We start from the raw sequence: 15,872 nt of genomic DNA, 5'->3' as shown, positions 1-15,872 counted from the left end.
CACTCTTTCTTTGCATCCCAGTAGGGTGCTTTCATTTGACTGCCATGAACTAATTCAAACAAGACCCATCACAGCCACGGCTTCAACCAAACCACCCCTCTGAGAGCCCTGGCCCAGAAAACCCTCCTTTGACTCACATTACTCCCTAGGTTTCACATCACAAACTACCACTCACACTCTAAACTGAAAAATAAGAGTGGGCTTTTCCATTCTAATTGTTTCTCCGTTCAACACAGTGTCTCTGGTCATACCAGGGGTTGATTTGAGGGTAGTTATGAAACCACACCAACCCATAAAGGCTCCACAGTCTCTTCCACTGTCAGCTCTGATCAGCAGGGAAAGAGTTAAATGGCCCTGGTGTCGGAGCGGGGACCACTAAGCTGTCCTAATGAGATATCACAAGCGCCTCAAAGCCACCGAAAGTCTCCGACCAATCTAACCAAGCAGCTACACAACCACAGCCCATCAAACAAAGTGCCCTAGAGACAAGCGTCTCAAACAGAGGCTCCCCCTATTGCAAGTATTCATGGCTATATGGCTGTCCAGTGTGCATTAAGAGCAGACACTTTCCATGGCACATATTCACTTTCAGAAACAGGGTATGGGATATCTGCCCCTAAAACCACAGGACCTCTGAGATCTTTTCTTTTTTCTTCTTCTGCAAAGCCTTAAGCTTAAGCTATCAGTTGCATCTCGGAGAATTAAGTTGAAAACACATGGCTGAATTGCAAGCCCCCTAAATGAGACTGCAGGAGGGAGATTGCAACAATAGTCTACTGCACAACTTGGGACCATTTAAGGGACTATAAATAACCATATAAGACTCTCGGAAATGTCAAGGACAGCTGTGTGAACTGTGAAAGGCGGCATTAAAACAAGGCAAGCAGGCCACAGACATGTTCAGCTGGTTGAGAAACCAAACAACACACAGATAATACTTCACAGGAGGAGGAGGATATCGTAAATCCCACTTCTGGTAAACACATGAGCAAAATGCCTGTCTTCATAAAGACGAAAGGCCTATCTCATATATTCTGCAAGAAGATAAACATGACCCCTGAGAATTATGACAATTATCTCAAGCAAAGCAATACATCACTGCTCCAATTAGTTGTGTTACACGCTCAATTAAACATTTCACATTCAGTGAGTGCCAAATAGCACCACAGCCTAATTCCACTAACGACAAGGAATCTGGTGTTTCAGTAAGAATAATACAACAAATGTCCAAAACAATCTTGTATTGAGACACAATTCTTGTAATTAGATGTGTGCTCAATAAGAAGGAATCTATAGGCACCATGGGCTACGTTGTTGAACAGAGTTGGTCTGTATGCATGTTGTACAGTACAGTGTGTACAGTATGTATACATACTTGCGTACGGTAGGCCTGTATGTGTTTATTTATGTACATCATGTATGTACATGTCCGTGTATGCAATGCATGTATGTGTGTGTTTGATAGGGATGGGTCATAATATGGAATATTCGACTAATCGTTAATAGGATAAAAAGCTAATATTAACAAAATATTATTATTTTATTACTATTATTTTAAAATTAAAAAAAATCTGTTGCAAAGGCTTTATTGTCTGGCCATAGTAAACTACATTTAGAGGATACCTAGTACGGGTGTAATATTTATTTATTCTATATTTTACATGTACAGGAAGTAGGTCTAATTAAAAATCAAAATGTACCTAGGATGGTCATTTGATGAAAAATATAAACAAATCCACAGATCAAATTTCACGCAAACCCCCCCGCCCCCCCCCCCCACCCAAAAAAACGTTAACTTAAACACGTTGTGAGTTTGTAGATCTGCAATTTTTGGTTATTTTTAAATAGGGATTAAGTGGCATTAAGACAGGATTTGACTGCAGTGTCTTGAGTCACAGGATGAGAAAGGCTTCATCAGTGGAGAGAAATGCTTTGAAAAACACCATAATGTTAATATTGACAGCATGCCAATGCCTTTACTACAATCACATGTGATCGCAATGAAGCATTTAGGAGATTGTGATTGACCATCTGGATCACTGGGACAAGCGCCCGGAGGCCGGCGAGTGTCACTGGTGGTCTGGGTGGAAAAAGCAACTCACTGGCATGTCGTCTCCGGTTCAGACAGACTGAAATTCCAATCAATAGACTTTATGGATCTTTATTAGACCGATGATGTGGCCCAGTAGTTTAGGGGGACGTTTGTCATCTAAATGAAATGCATCAACATAAGGTGTGCTGCAACCTTTCCCAAAGTGAGTCAGCTCAAAATGAGATCAACAGGCCATAAAACTTCAAACGGCAATAGTAAGTGTCAGCATGTACCAGAAGCAACTTTTACTGTTGCCTCTGCCTCGAGTCTGGCTGCCCGGAAAATGCCACTTCAACTGCTGTGAAGTGGTGCAAGGAGACCTTTCTAGGAGACTATGCCATTGTTGTCTCCACCAGGCAGAAGGCATGGGGAGAGAGTATGTTTTATTGTCTCCACCAGGCCGAAGGCATGGGGAGAGAGTATGTTTTATTGTCTCCACCAGGCCGAAGGCATGGGAGAGAGTATGTCTCCACCAGGCCGAAGGCATGGGGAGAGAGTATGTTTTATTGTCTCCACCAGGCCGAAGGCATGGGGAGAGAGTATGTTTTATTGTCTCCACCAGGCCAAAGGCATGGGGAGAGAGTATGTTTTATTGTCTCCACCAGGCCGAAGGCATGGGGAGAGAGAATGTTTTATTGTCTCCACCAGGCCGAAGGCATGGGGAGAGAGAATGTTTTATTGTCTCCACCAGGCAGAAGGCATGGGGAGAGAGTATGTTTAGTTGTCTCCACCAGGCCGAAGGCATGGGGAGAGAGTATGTTTTATTGTCTCCACCAGGCCGAAGGCATGGGGAGGGAGTATGTTTAGTTGTCTCCACCAGGCCGAAGGCATGGGGAGAGAGTATGTTTAGTTGTCTCCACCAGGCCGAAGGCATGGGGAGAGAGTTCGTCTCCACCAGGCCGAAGGCATGGGGAGAGAGTATGTTTTCTCTATGTTTCCTCTGCCCCAAATTGGGCCTGTTATAGCGTCACCATTTTATCCATACATCAAGCTAATCGGTACACAACATCTCTAGTCATGTGATCAACACGGTTCTGATGGATTGTCAAATTCCATCCCGATTGGCTAAGATTGCCTTCCAAAGTTTGCAGGATTGGTCCGTTTTGAAAAAAATGCCTCAAATCATGAACACAGCGTGCAATTTCTGTGAAATTTTGCACACACATTCCCACTAGGCCGAGAAAGAAATGGCAATTAAAAATGTTCAAACCAGCCTCATGGTGGCGCTATAAGAGGCTGCTTCATGTTTTTATCTAGAACTGCACCGATCTGTGTAAATTCTTTGTTTTCTCATATTCCATTGGCTACGATTGACATCTCAAGTTTGCACGACTGGCCTGTTTAGAACAAAATGCCGCAGATCATGAACGCAGTGTCCGATTGCGTTGAAACTGTGCACGCACATTCCCACTTGACATTTTCCAAATCAGCCTCATGGTGGTGCTATAAGAGGCCAAGTCACGTCATTACCTACAGTATAACTGCACGGATCTCTCCCTAGAGGCAAAGGAAAAAACATCTGGACTACATTTTTCAAATCTGCCTTTTATATTTATATTTATTCCGGTGAGCCGCCCGGAGTCCGAAACGGTCGAGAAATGACAGTTACTGTGTGGGGGAATTAGACACGACACCTCTCTCTCTCATGCACAATCCACATTGTAATTAGCAGGTAACAGTGCTAACACTATCACTCTCTCTGTTTCTAGCACAACAGCGCCACTTTTGCCCCTACTGGTACTCTAAACATACATAGGGATGGACGGACGGGACATTGCTGTTCTTTGGAGTGGTTGCACCACTAAAAAATCATGATACTGTAAGTGCAATAGAATCCTCTTAGTGAGAAAATCTATCCAATGAAAAGCCTTTATCAATAAGAGCTGAATGTACAAGATCAGATTCTTAAAATGTCTTCTACATCCTGACAGTTTTCTGAAAAAGCTGTGTTTCTATGTCAGTCGTCCTTCGATTTTTCAAAAATAGCAGATCTACAAGCTCATAGTGCGCCACTCGGTGGCGCGCTATGAGCTTGTAGATCTGCTATTTTTCAATAGCTAAAGCATAACATAATGCTAACACCAAAAGGGGTCCCGCCCAAAATGGGCTAATTCGGCACAGGATTTCCCGGGACTCTAATAAGCAAGAACAAACCCAGAGTCGAGCATGAAAATAGCCACTGGGTTCCCCTCCTCTCCCCTAGCCCAGGGTTTTTATTAATTTTATTTAATTATGCCACAAAGCTCTTTTTTACACTGTGCCATATCTGCCCGTGCCCTACTCCCATTGTGTGAGCTGTGTAATTTAATAAAGCCTCATTTAAGAGAGGAGTTGATTAAAAAATTAAGCTCCAGTGATCACCCCAGCCACCGCCCGCCCCGTCTACATGACAAGATCCAATATTTCATATTGTGAATATGTCGAGAAGAAATTACCACCGCAGGACAAATTAATGCTTTCCATAAGATCACATGATAGTGACAGCGAGTCCTGCCATAGAGAGTGAAATATGTTCCATAGTAATGACACCTAGAGGGAGAACTAGCTCAGGTACTCTCTCTCTTTTCCATCTGCTGTCTGCCACCATCATCAGTGGTGGAAGAAGTGCATTCTTTTTCACTTAACCCATAATATTGGACTGAGGTCGATAAAAAAAAAGGCTTCTAAATCCTAACATTTTTCTGAAAACCCCATGTTTCTATGTCAGTGGTGCTCAACCTTTTTCATGTCAAGGACCCCTAGAATTATCTCTATTGGGCCACGGACCCCCATCTGAAAATATGTAGTTCCAGGGACCCCCCAGAAACCAATATTTTAGTTAAAAATGTTTGCTCTGAAATAATTGGTATTCAAAGATTTGTGCCACATTTTCACGTTTTTTCAAAAATAGCAGAGCTACAAGCTCGTAGCGTGACAGTTGGTGGCGCGTTATGAGCTTGTAGATCTGCTGTAAAAGTAACAATACCTCAATGTAATACTGAGGAAAAGTATTGGCATCAAATACAAATATACTTATAGTACCAATGTAAAAGTACTTAAAATAAATATAAATGGCCTGGGCCATGGCTCAGTGGTCCAGTGTGCCGCGGGTTCGACTCCCGATCCCGACGGCCTTTACTGCATGTCACTCACCCCCCACCCCCCATCTCTCTCCCCATTTCCTGTCAGCCTACTGTCTGTCCTTCCATAAAAAATATAAAATTAAGACGAAAGCCACAAAAAAAAACCATTTAAAAATAAATATAAATATCTCACTTGTTTTAAAATGTAAAAATGTTCAAAGATTTACGAAAACAACTGAACTACAATCTCACAATGTAATGCGCTGTGAGCTTGTAAATCGGCTATTTTCGAATAGCCATACATATGTTTTATAATAATAATCTAAGTGACTAAATTATTCAAATAACCATAGTGGAGTAAAAAAGTACACAATATTTGCATCCGAGATGTAGTGGAGTAGACATATAAAGTATTGAAAATGGAAATACTCATGTAATTTAAATTAGTAAATGAGTTACTTTTCAGCACTGCATTCATGGGTTAGCTTTTCCTCTTGTTTCATTCATAATTTACAACTTCCTACTTCATCTGACAGCAGGTGACTGCCTGAGAGTGCATCAAAATGGCTGTGATGGAGTTGTGCGAGTGAATGACGACACTGGACTGCAATCTCAAACCAAGAAGGAGGAGACATTTCAGCCAACTGCCCGCTGCTTGGCTTCAGGAAAGAAAATTGCACCGATGGCCTAATTGTTTACACACAGCATAATGGCGCTTTGAAATACAATCTGTCTAAGCTATCCCATCTGTGCAGCAAACTGTACACATGCACATAAACTCACTGATATAGAAAATGTGCAAGCTGTCATTTCCCATTGTGTGTGTGTGAGTGTGTGTGAGAGAGAGAGAGAGAGAGAGAGAGAGAGAGGGGGGGAGGGGATTCAAAGTTAAACGCAATATCTACACTGCAGTTTAAAGTTAAATACCTTCTCACTGCAGGAGAAACATAATCCACACAATTAATGCTTGAAAATTACAGCCTGGATCTCGTGGCGGTTTTGAACCATAAGTTATTGATTTGGAAATGAAAACCTGTAGTCTTCAAGGTTAAACCCAGTCCACCCTCATTACGGCTCTGTCCTTGAGAGGCCCGCATTAAGGTCTGCTGCAAGGAGCAGAGAGGACTGCTTTAATGAAGGTGAATTTAATGGGATTTAATGTAGCTGGGGGCAATGGAGCAGCAGAGATATGGTTTTAACAAAGAGCAAGGGACCAAGGGTATAGCCCATTCTTTTTATTTATTTCACATTTGGCCAGCCGTAGTAAAAGGCACACCGACCACATCTTAGTTGTAAGTGGATCCCGAGGGTCAGTGGTTGCCCTTCTGCTCTGAGGACGGCATCTCCACACCTTGCTATTGACCCTGCTATTGTACAGCGTGATATCGTTTACAAAATATTGGGGGGGAAATGTACAGTACTCCACAGCCACATGATCTGAATCAAGAGAGTCACTGTTACTCAGTGGCTTTAAGCAGTATTAACCCATACTGAGGTCGATTAAAAAAAAGGCTTCAAAATCCTAACATTTTTCAGAAAACCCTGTGTTTCTATGTCAGTGGTGCTCAACCTTTTTCATGTCAAGGACCCCCAGAATTATCTCTATTGGGCCACGCAGGGACCCCCCATCTCAAAATATGTAGTTCCAGGGACCCCCCAGAAGCCAATATTTTAGTTAAAAATGTTCACTCTGAAATATATATTCAAAGATTTGCGCCACATTTTCACGACTTTTCAAAAATAGCAGACCTACAAGCTCGTAGCGCGCCACTCGGTGGCGCGCTATGAGCTTGTAGATCTGCTATTTTTCAATAGCTAAAGTATAACATATTGCTTAAAACATGGGTTCCCGCCCAAAATGGGTTAAAACACCTGTGTGTAGAACTATTGGCAATTACTTTTATTACTTATGACTAATTGTGCTAATCATGTAAATGATATCATATACATCATATAAATATAAAAAAATGCATATTCTTTAAATCATATTAGTGTTTCACATTTTGCAAGAGCTTAAATAATTTGGACAGACGAGGCCTAGTAACGAGGCCTGTGATCTTTGACCCATTATAGTAGGCTTTAGGACACTTCACGGGACACGGTACTGTATAGTCCAGACCACGGTTGTCAGTTTGAAACCCGGTCCCATTGTTAACCGTTTGTAGTTCTCACTAAACACTGAAGCCATTTTACTTCATGCAGTCGCAGGCCCTGTAACATAACAGCAAGGTCATGGATGACATGGCCGTGCCTTCGGCTTTCGCAAAGCTTGATGTGAACAATGTGTGCTTTCTGCAAATAACATTAAACAGCCCGCTCCTACAGTAATGCCCCATAAATATGCCAAAATCTTGAAGAAAAAAAAAGAAAAGGAAAGGAAAAAAGAAACTCGCTCTCATACCTGGAAGTGAACCTCGATCTTCCCCTTCTATTTTTTTTTCTTCTTTTCTCTCTCCTGTCCACAAATCTGCTGGTGAACTGGCGGCTGGTGGCAGGCGGCTAATTCGAAAAACATAAAGAGAGGAGAAAGGCAAAGAGGTGATACAAATGTCATCGTTCCAATAAGTCATACTAGGTGCCGTTATCAGCAACCATTCTTAATGATCACATTGGGCCAATGACCAAACCCATTACTGTTCTTGCCTTCCGTTCTTATTAAACGCTGGGTACAATGTACGGGATAAATTACTGTTCCATCCCTCACTTTGCTTCCACGCGCCCTCTCCTTGAGAAGCAAAGGACCAAAGAGAAATGCTTCAGCCCCTGCTTGCAGAGAACACCACTTCTATCTGCATTTTAAATACTGAATCACTCTGCAAGATGCATCATTTGGAAAATTCCATGAATCTCAGCAGGCCAGTGGTAGTGAAGACACAGGACGGACTGGAATAAACACTAGTTCAAAAAAGAAAGAAAATCTCTGTAAAAGGTCAAGCACGGGGTACATAACTAAAGATATATACCTGGACGTGGCCTCGCTTAATTAATGTGCGGGCACGCTTTTCTCCAAATGGACTGAACCTCCGCCAGGTTCAGTCCATGTGTGGATATGATGTTTCAGACCAGGGCTAACGGTAATGAGCGAAGGGGGTAGAGTTAATCCAGCCTGCCCCTCACCTCTCTATCCTGAAGCGTTTGGGGAAGAATCAAGGAGGCCTTTATGTCAGGGATAATAACCCCAGGCCAAAGGGTCACACTAACAATTCACAACGCACATATAAGACAAAATCTACTCAGAAGTCTGAACCCGATAGCAGAGCCCATCACACATGCACGCATGAGGCCCATATGAAAGTGATTCGCTGCCCAGATGATCCAATTAAAGTGTTGCTTAGCACTTCTCTCTTTTATGTTCCTCTGCCTGTTGACTTGAATTAGGTCAAACTGGTAAACATCCCACGCAGCACATGTGCCGTTTCAGAATAGCCACCTTAACCACTGATCAGATTCTAAAAATGTCTTCTACATCCTGACAGTTTTCTGAAAAGGCTATGTTTCTATGTCAGTCGTTCTTTGATTTTTCTAAAATAGCAGACCTACAAGCTCGTAGCGGCGCGCTATGAGCTTGTAGATCTGCTATTTTTCAATAGTTAAAGCATAACATAATGCTAACACCAAAAGGGGTTCCCGCCCCAAAATGGGTTAAGCCCTATACTTCATTGTACGACAAATCCACAGCCGATCTACAAGCTCACAATGTGTCGCAATGCAACGTGTTCAGAGTTTGTTAATGTGCCATTTGTTAAAATAAATGACAAAAATTAATGAATTGAAAAGCGATGTTATAATATATATATATATTCGGTTTCCATCGTTTTGTAATCAGTGATCACATATGCGGGCATCAGGAACATAATGTCAACCTCCATTATAAGTGAAGAGAACATTAAATGGCTGGGATCTGGCCTCATGTTTATGAAGTCATACAGCTAATGTAGATGAAAAAGTAGGGAAAAACTAAATTTTGCTACAATGTCTGCGTTTTCCACCAAAACTCATTTCTATTTGCATGAAGTGGGATTAGGAAACCATGTCAATCCAGGTTAAAACATTTTTTTAATAATTGCTAACTAAACAGTTGTGATGGCTATTGAATGAGACACATTGTTCGCACATCTGCATTTTCCATTTAGTCCTTGACTTTGATTGGAGCTGTCTGTAATCCTTCAAACATGACTAATGGGAAACATTAAGTACAACTTTGGAAGCAAGTGGTTTTAATTAAAACGCTGCTTTCACAGAGGACCTTGGACAGGGGGGGATTTTTTTTCCTCTTTATCCTTCTTCAGAGAAATCTTCATATGTTTTCCCTTTTATTAGCAATCATGGGCACACTCAGATCTCACAAAAAGGTACATTTTCACAAGAAAGAGGGAGAAGAGTGAGAGGCTTGCAACCAGTTCAGTATTCAAACCACATTTCAACCCAACGACTCCTCGGAGAGTTGCACAATAAAGGAAGTATACTCCAAATGAATTAGCAACTAGATAATGAAGATGGAACACAGGGCCCAAACAACAACAGTGTTTGGAGAATGTTGCATTTCCTAAATGCGGACATAAAGAAAACAAGAATAAAATAGCTAAAACAGACGAGTGGCATATATGAAAGAATCTTCAGAGAGCGAAGAACTAAATGACATATTTTCCCACTTCCGAGGAGGTAGAGGGGGAATCGTTCACGACCTTCTGCTGGCTGGCTGCAGCCGGTTCCGCCCACATGTACAGTGAACTCAACAGTATGAGACTTAATGAACAGCACTTGCAGACATTTTAGCATATGTCTGTGACACTGTGACCCGGCAACTTTAAAGGATATTACATATGGGCGTAATCACCATAGCAGATCCTGTCAACATGAGTTTGTGCTGGGCGGCGCCGTGAGCCACCAGGAGGAAACAATGGCTTTTCAATACATCCAATTTGTTCCATCACTGTGATTGAGTGAGAAAATGCAGAGGTTCTTCGTGGGGTCAACGGCTTACTTCACAGTCATCTCATATGGTTTGGACTGATATTCAAATGTACGGTTGATGTTGTCACTGCCATGTGATAACGTTGTATAGTATAGTCCTAAACAGCTGCTTTTCATTGGTTAACAGACAGATTTAACCACTCAATATTGTGTCCCTTATTTTGGTAATGCCATCTCAAGTCATTTGCAAATATAAAGAAATCAGACACGTCTGAAGTGAGTGGTGCTGTTGGTACTGTACTATACTGTACTGTTCTTCGTAGTACAGTACTAGTACTGCACTGTACTTTGAAGTAGAGTACAGTACAGTACAGCACTAGTACTGTACTACACGGTACTGTACATTGTAGTGCTGTACTGTACTTTGCTGCACTGTACTTTGTAGTACTGTACTGTACTGTTCTCCGTAGTACTGTACAGTACTTGCACAGCAACACGCTGTGAGCTTGTAGATCTGAGAATATTTGTACTGTGCATGTGTCTGTTCGGCTGAGCAACAGTGTAACGTGGTGGTGAAAAAAAAAAGGTACTTCCGTGCTTAGACATGCATACAGATACAGACACACAACACAGACAAACATTGCTGCGTGTATGAGTGTTTAGCACCACTCAAAAAATATATATATTTTCGCTAATACTCTAGAATAGAAGAGTATTAGCGAAAATATAAAACACAAGATCATCTAGAGTCTAGATGATCTACTTAGAACTATTGTGTAAAGCTTACAACTTGTTGCAATGCAACGCGTTGTGAGATTATAGAGTGGCTATTTTTGCACGACGACATCATACAATGGCGTATGACATAGAAATAGGGCATTAATTTATGAAAACATTAAAAGAAGTAAATATGGAGATACAAGGCTTCCACCTGACAACAATATTCTACTTCTAAAGTAGAATATACAGGAGTATAATTATTTGTTGCTGTGGTGTTGTCATGTTGTCATGGAGGTACAGTAAACATAGACATGTCACTGTGGAAGACAACAAGCACTCACACTGGAACACATCTCTAAACATGCCCCAGCCTGACAGCTGTCTGGCGCTACACTACAAAACTTTGTAAACAATTCAAAAAGTTTGCAATCTTCTTAACCACTTAATTACCCAGTCCAGTCTTAGTGAAACGGACCAGAGTTGCAACTTGCAACTGTATAGTTGGACCGCTTTTTTCCCTGTCTACACCACATCTGGTGTTGTTCCCCCCAGAATGCATGCTGGGGTTAAAAAAGTTACATAGTCTGCCCAGTGGTGCCCAGGTAAATTAAAGCATTTGTTTGTTGTTGGCTAATTTGTCCAGGAAAATGACAGAAAATAGTGTAAGAAATACAATCATCATTTATGCTAGTTGCTAATGTGTAAAGACACTATACAGGAAAAACTTTGACACTGTACGATACGTAGTATCTAATAAGAAAAGAAATTTGTTTTCAGACATTTTAACATTTTTAGTATTTTTTATCAAAAGAACTGTGCTGTGTTTCTGTATAAATCTTTCAATGAAATATGAATGCTAGTCTCAAACAGATGCGCAGTCAAAAATGAATTATTTATTGTTCTTGCCATATACCCACTGGCGCAACGCCTTTCAAGAATTTGTTATCCCCATTTACAGCAAGCACCACCTTTCAGTTTTCAAAAATGTAAACAAAATGTTATAAAACAGCAAATCTACAAGCAAATCTACAAGCTGAAAAGTGAATAATGTTAAAAAATTATCTGAGGCATCTGCTGAAGAATGCATTTGCATTATTTCTGTAAAATATTCCATCTATGTATCAACTATCTACAGAATGGTTCCCCGAGCCATGTGGCCCATAGGTCAGGAGCCAGTCCGCAGTTTCGTTTAGCGTGAGGTAGATTGATGTAGAAGTACAACCCCCTGGACATGACGCTATGTCACAGGGGCTTAACCCCCAATCCAACCCTTGATGCCGAGTGCTAAGCAGGGTGGCATTCAATACCATTTTCACAGTCTCTGGAAGGACTCGGCCCAGGGACTGAACCATGACCTCCCCTGAGTCTCACAGCGGACACTCTAACCACAAGGCCACTGAGCCGCATACCCTCTGTATTCATACAGTGTAAACAGATCACCAGCAGAGGGCTTACAGAGGGTTACAGCCCTTGTTGTGGGGCCTTTCGTGTGGTTCCGAGTACCATTGTGATGGGAGGAGATGGTTGGCTGAAGACAAACCATTGGTCTATCCGTGTCCATCTGGAAAAGGCATTGGATTAAAGTAGGTTTTCGGGGGTCTATTGGAGGCTCTCCTGGAGGTTGTCTCCGAACTGCCTCTTAGACCTGGCCACGTCCGTGACAGCCCCTCTCCCGGTGAGCTAGCCGCTATGATGAATGACCACCTCTCCGTTCTTTATTGCCCCTCTAAATCATACGCTTACCATGCTTTTATAACCAATTTTTGCTGCTTTGTTTTATTTATTTTTTTAAACCTCAGATTTTTGGACTACAACTACAAAACACTGCTCTTTCTCCCTTTGTTTTCCTTTCATAAAAGGGGATCATGGTAATCTCGGAGGATACAGCATCACATTGGTATTCAGATGGAGTGTTGGGATCTGGCCGTATTAATCAGATTTACAGAGACAAAATATGTCATATCTCATTGTGATAGACTGGAGAAATGCTCTGGAGAAAATGCTCTATCTAAAGAACATATCTACAGTACACATACTGTATATCTACAGCATTTGCTTTTATTCATGTTGTTTTGTTGTTTAGTTTAGTTTTTTTGCCAGTATACCCACTGTGCAGCACTGCTTCTGTTTCACCTATAAAAGCAACAACTGGAGTAGCATACAGAAATAAGTTTATTGTAATTCTGGAATAATATTAATTATTTATGTGAGGGCCAGACTTGATGTTTCAGAGAGAACACAGATTGACAGGCAGACAGCATGGCAGACAGTCAACTCAGAATGACAGGCCAGGGAGAACGAGAGAAGGTTTAAGAAGCCATGGCAGATTTTTCTCCCTCGCTGTAATAAAGGATGGTGTAGCGATGTGTTTACGAATGCCACAGCCTTTATTAGCACCTCTTCCTATCTCTTACAGTATCTGATAATCCAAAGTATTTTGACATTTTAAGATTTTAGCATTGATCAATTTATATGAACAAATCAATACGTTAAGCACCGTGTGGTGCACCAGTGGTGCTAACTGAATGTTTCATAAATTCATATAGGTTTACTGTATGCCATAAATATTTAGTATAATGTTAAGCAGTTGAATGTTACTGTTCAATGACTAATACATTATTCACAGTAAGGCCTGCATATATGTTTTATTTCACAGTCTACATCCTGGACCAATCAGGAGAGTTCCCATACATACAGGTTAGGATACAGAATAAACAAATTAAATTGTGATGAACAAAAACTGCAGAAACAAAATTGGAAGATATATCTTGTGTTTATACTAAAGAGCTGGAGGGACGAGGAGATTCCTTGCTGTTACTTTTTAACAAACAAACCACCACAAATCACAAGTCATACAGTAGCAACACAAGTCAGGGAAATCACACTGGAGGTCAGGTGATTCTACCGAGCAGTCATTGATTTGACACACTGTGCTATTCCCAAACAGACTACATTTCACCTGCTATACTGGGGTATTTTTTGAAGCATCAGTTACTGTATGCGTCCTGCATCTCCACAGACTATTTAGTCTGTGCACTTTAGAGGACACCGAAATTAAGCCTTCCATGCAAGTTATTCAGATTAAAAGTTAATTTCATTTGACTCACCCTGACAAGAACATTAGACGTGCACTACCTAAAGTTTCCGGTTTCCACTCAGAGGTGCCAGTGACATTATTTATTTATGTTAGGTTAATAGCACAACCTACATTACAGTCAGAAGTGCTGATTTGTGGCCAAGACCAATTCTGCTGCGCTCACTACACTAGCCTCTAAAATCACAAAGGCCCTCACCCTAAAATACTGGAGTTCAGTCCTCATCCATCAGAGCGTTCGACAGACAGGCAGGTCAATACACACATGGGACACCAACAGGCTTTGAATAGAGCTATTTTCTTCTTCGTTTTAACTACACGCCACCCATTTAGGCCTGAGGCAGATTCTAAAAACACCTCAATCACATTTTTTACATTTTTGAATACTGTACATACTGTAAAGAACACCAAAATGGGTTCCCGGCCTGAGGGGGTAAAAAACGATGAACCTCTGCCGAAAACTTTCCTGAACGGCCTGTTATAGCGCCACCAGGAGGCCGACTTTTGTTAAAACACATTATTTTCTATTACTCCTCCAGATTTTGTCAGAAAATCCCGCAAATCGTTACACAGTATCTCTATAGTCATGTGCTCAAGACGGATCTGTCCAATATTGCATATTCCATCCAGATTGGATAACATTAACTTTCAAAGTTTGCAGGACTGGCCCGTTTTGAACAAAAAGCCTCAAATCATGAATGCAGCGTACAATTTACATGACATCTTTCACACACACTTTCCTACTAGGCTGAGGAATATATCCCACCCATTTCACATTGGCCTGTTATAGCGCCACCAACAGGTGGAGTTTTTGCAAAACACATTTTTGGAACAAAATGCCTCAAATCATCCAATTGCCATCAAAGGACAAATGGCACCCTTTTTACATTGGCCTATAATTATATATATATATATATATATATATATATAAATAATAGTGCCACAAGGGGGGCAGAACCTGACCTGCCCTGGTGGAGACCAGACACCTTTTCTAGTTCATTCTGCTTCTGGTCAATTCTGGAGACTCTACACAAAGACATGTTTAGCTACAAATACTGTACTCTGTCTCCCCCTGGTGGACAGAGAAAATACTAGCCAGTTCATGTGGGTCTTGAATTATGTCACTGCTACATGCTGATTTTTCCCACGCTGCCGGCCAGCACACTATCAGCATATTATAATGGACATTCATGGACAAATTACAACAGTGCCTGCACAATCACATCATGGGCGGACAGTTCCCATAAATGAACTGTTAGATTTTAGTTTAGTTTTAACAATTCCTAACTGCTTGGCTCATCAAGAAATGTATAATAACCCAGATCTATAAATGAACAAAACAATTAACTATTTTAAATTTCTCTCGTTGAGATCAGAGCTTGCGTATTATTGGAAAGAAAACAATCATATAAACGTGTGTGGGTCATTTTGAATCCTCCAGCAGCTAATATAATCTGACTGGGCAGTGAAGCCCATTCTACATTCCTGCAATGACTTACCGGTCTTTATGATCAATCAATCATCTAAACAAAGCTGGAGTGCAAGAGCCACTGCCAGGGGAGGTCTGACCTGCGGCCTAGCGTGACATTCACGGAAGGAGTGCTGCTCACCCAGGAAATCCCATTACTCCAAAGTATGATGGATATCCACACTGGAAAAGCTCATATGTGGTCTGACATATAATTTGTTATAATTTGTAAAAACTGGCGTGGCCACATTCACCTTTATCACTATTCTTCTTTTTTTTTGTGTGTACTTTTTTCAAAACTCCTACCCGAACACAATGATTCACTAGAATATTCTGTTCATCCGTCCCTGTGTTTGGGAAAACATTACAGTATCGTCTTTGAGGGTCTACGTCGCCGGGGAACCCAGAATAAAAGCCGCTAGCCTGCTCAGTTTGTGAAGTTAGTTACCTAGCTGAAATATATTACAGCGTTAGATTATTCGGAAGGCTCTACTCCCGGTGGGAGCTCAGTACGATACAACA

Source organism: Protomyctophum parallelum (genome assembly GCF_964188405.1).
Source record: "Protomyctophum parallelum genome assembly, chromosome: 2".
NCBI lineage: Eukaryota > Metazoa > Chordata > Actinopteri > Myctophiformes > Myctophidae > Protomyctophum > Protomyctophum parallelum.
This window is presented reverse-complemented; position numbering follows the sequence as displayed.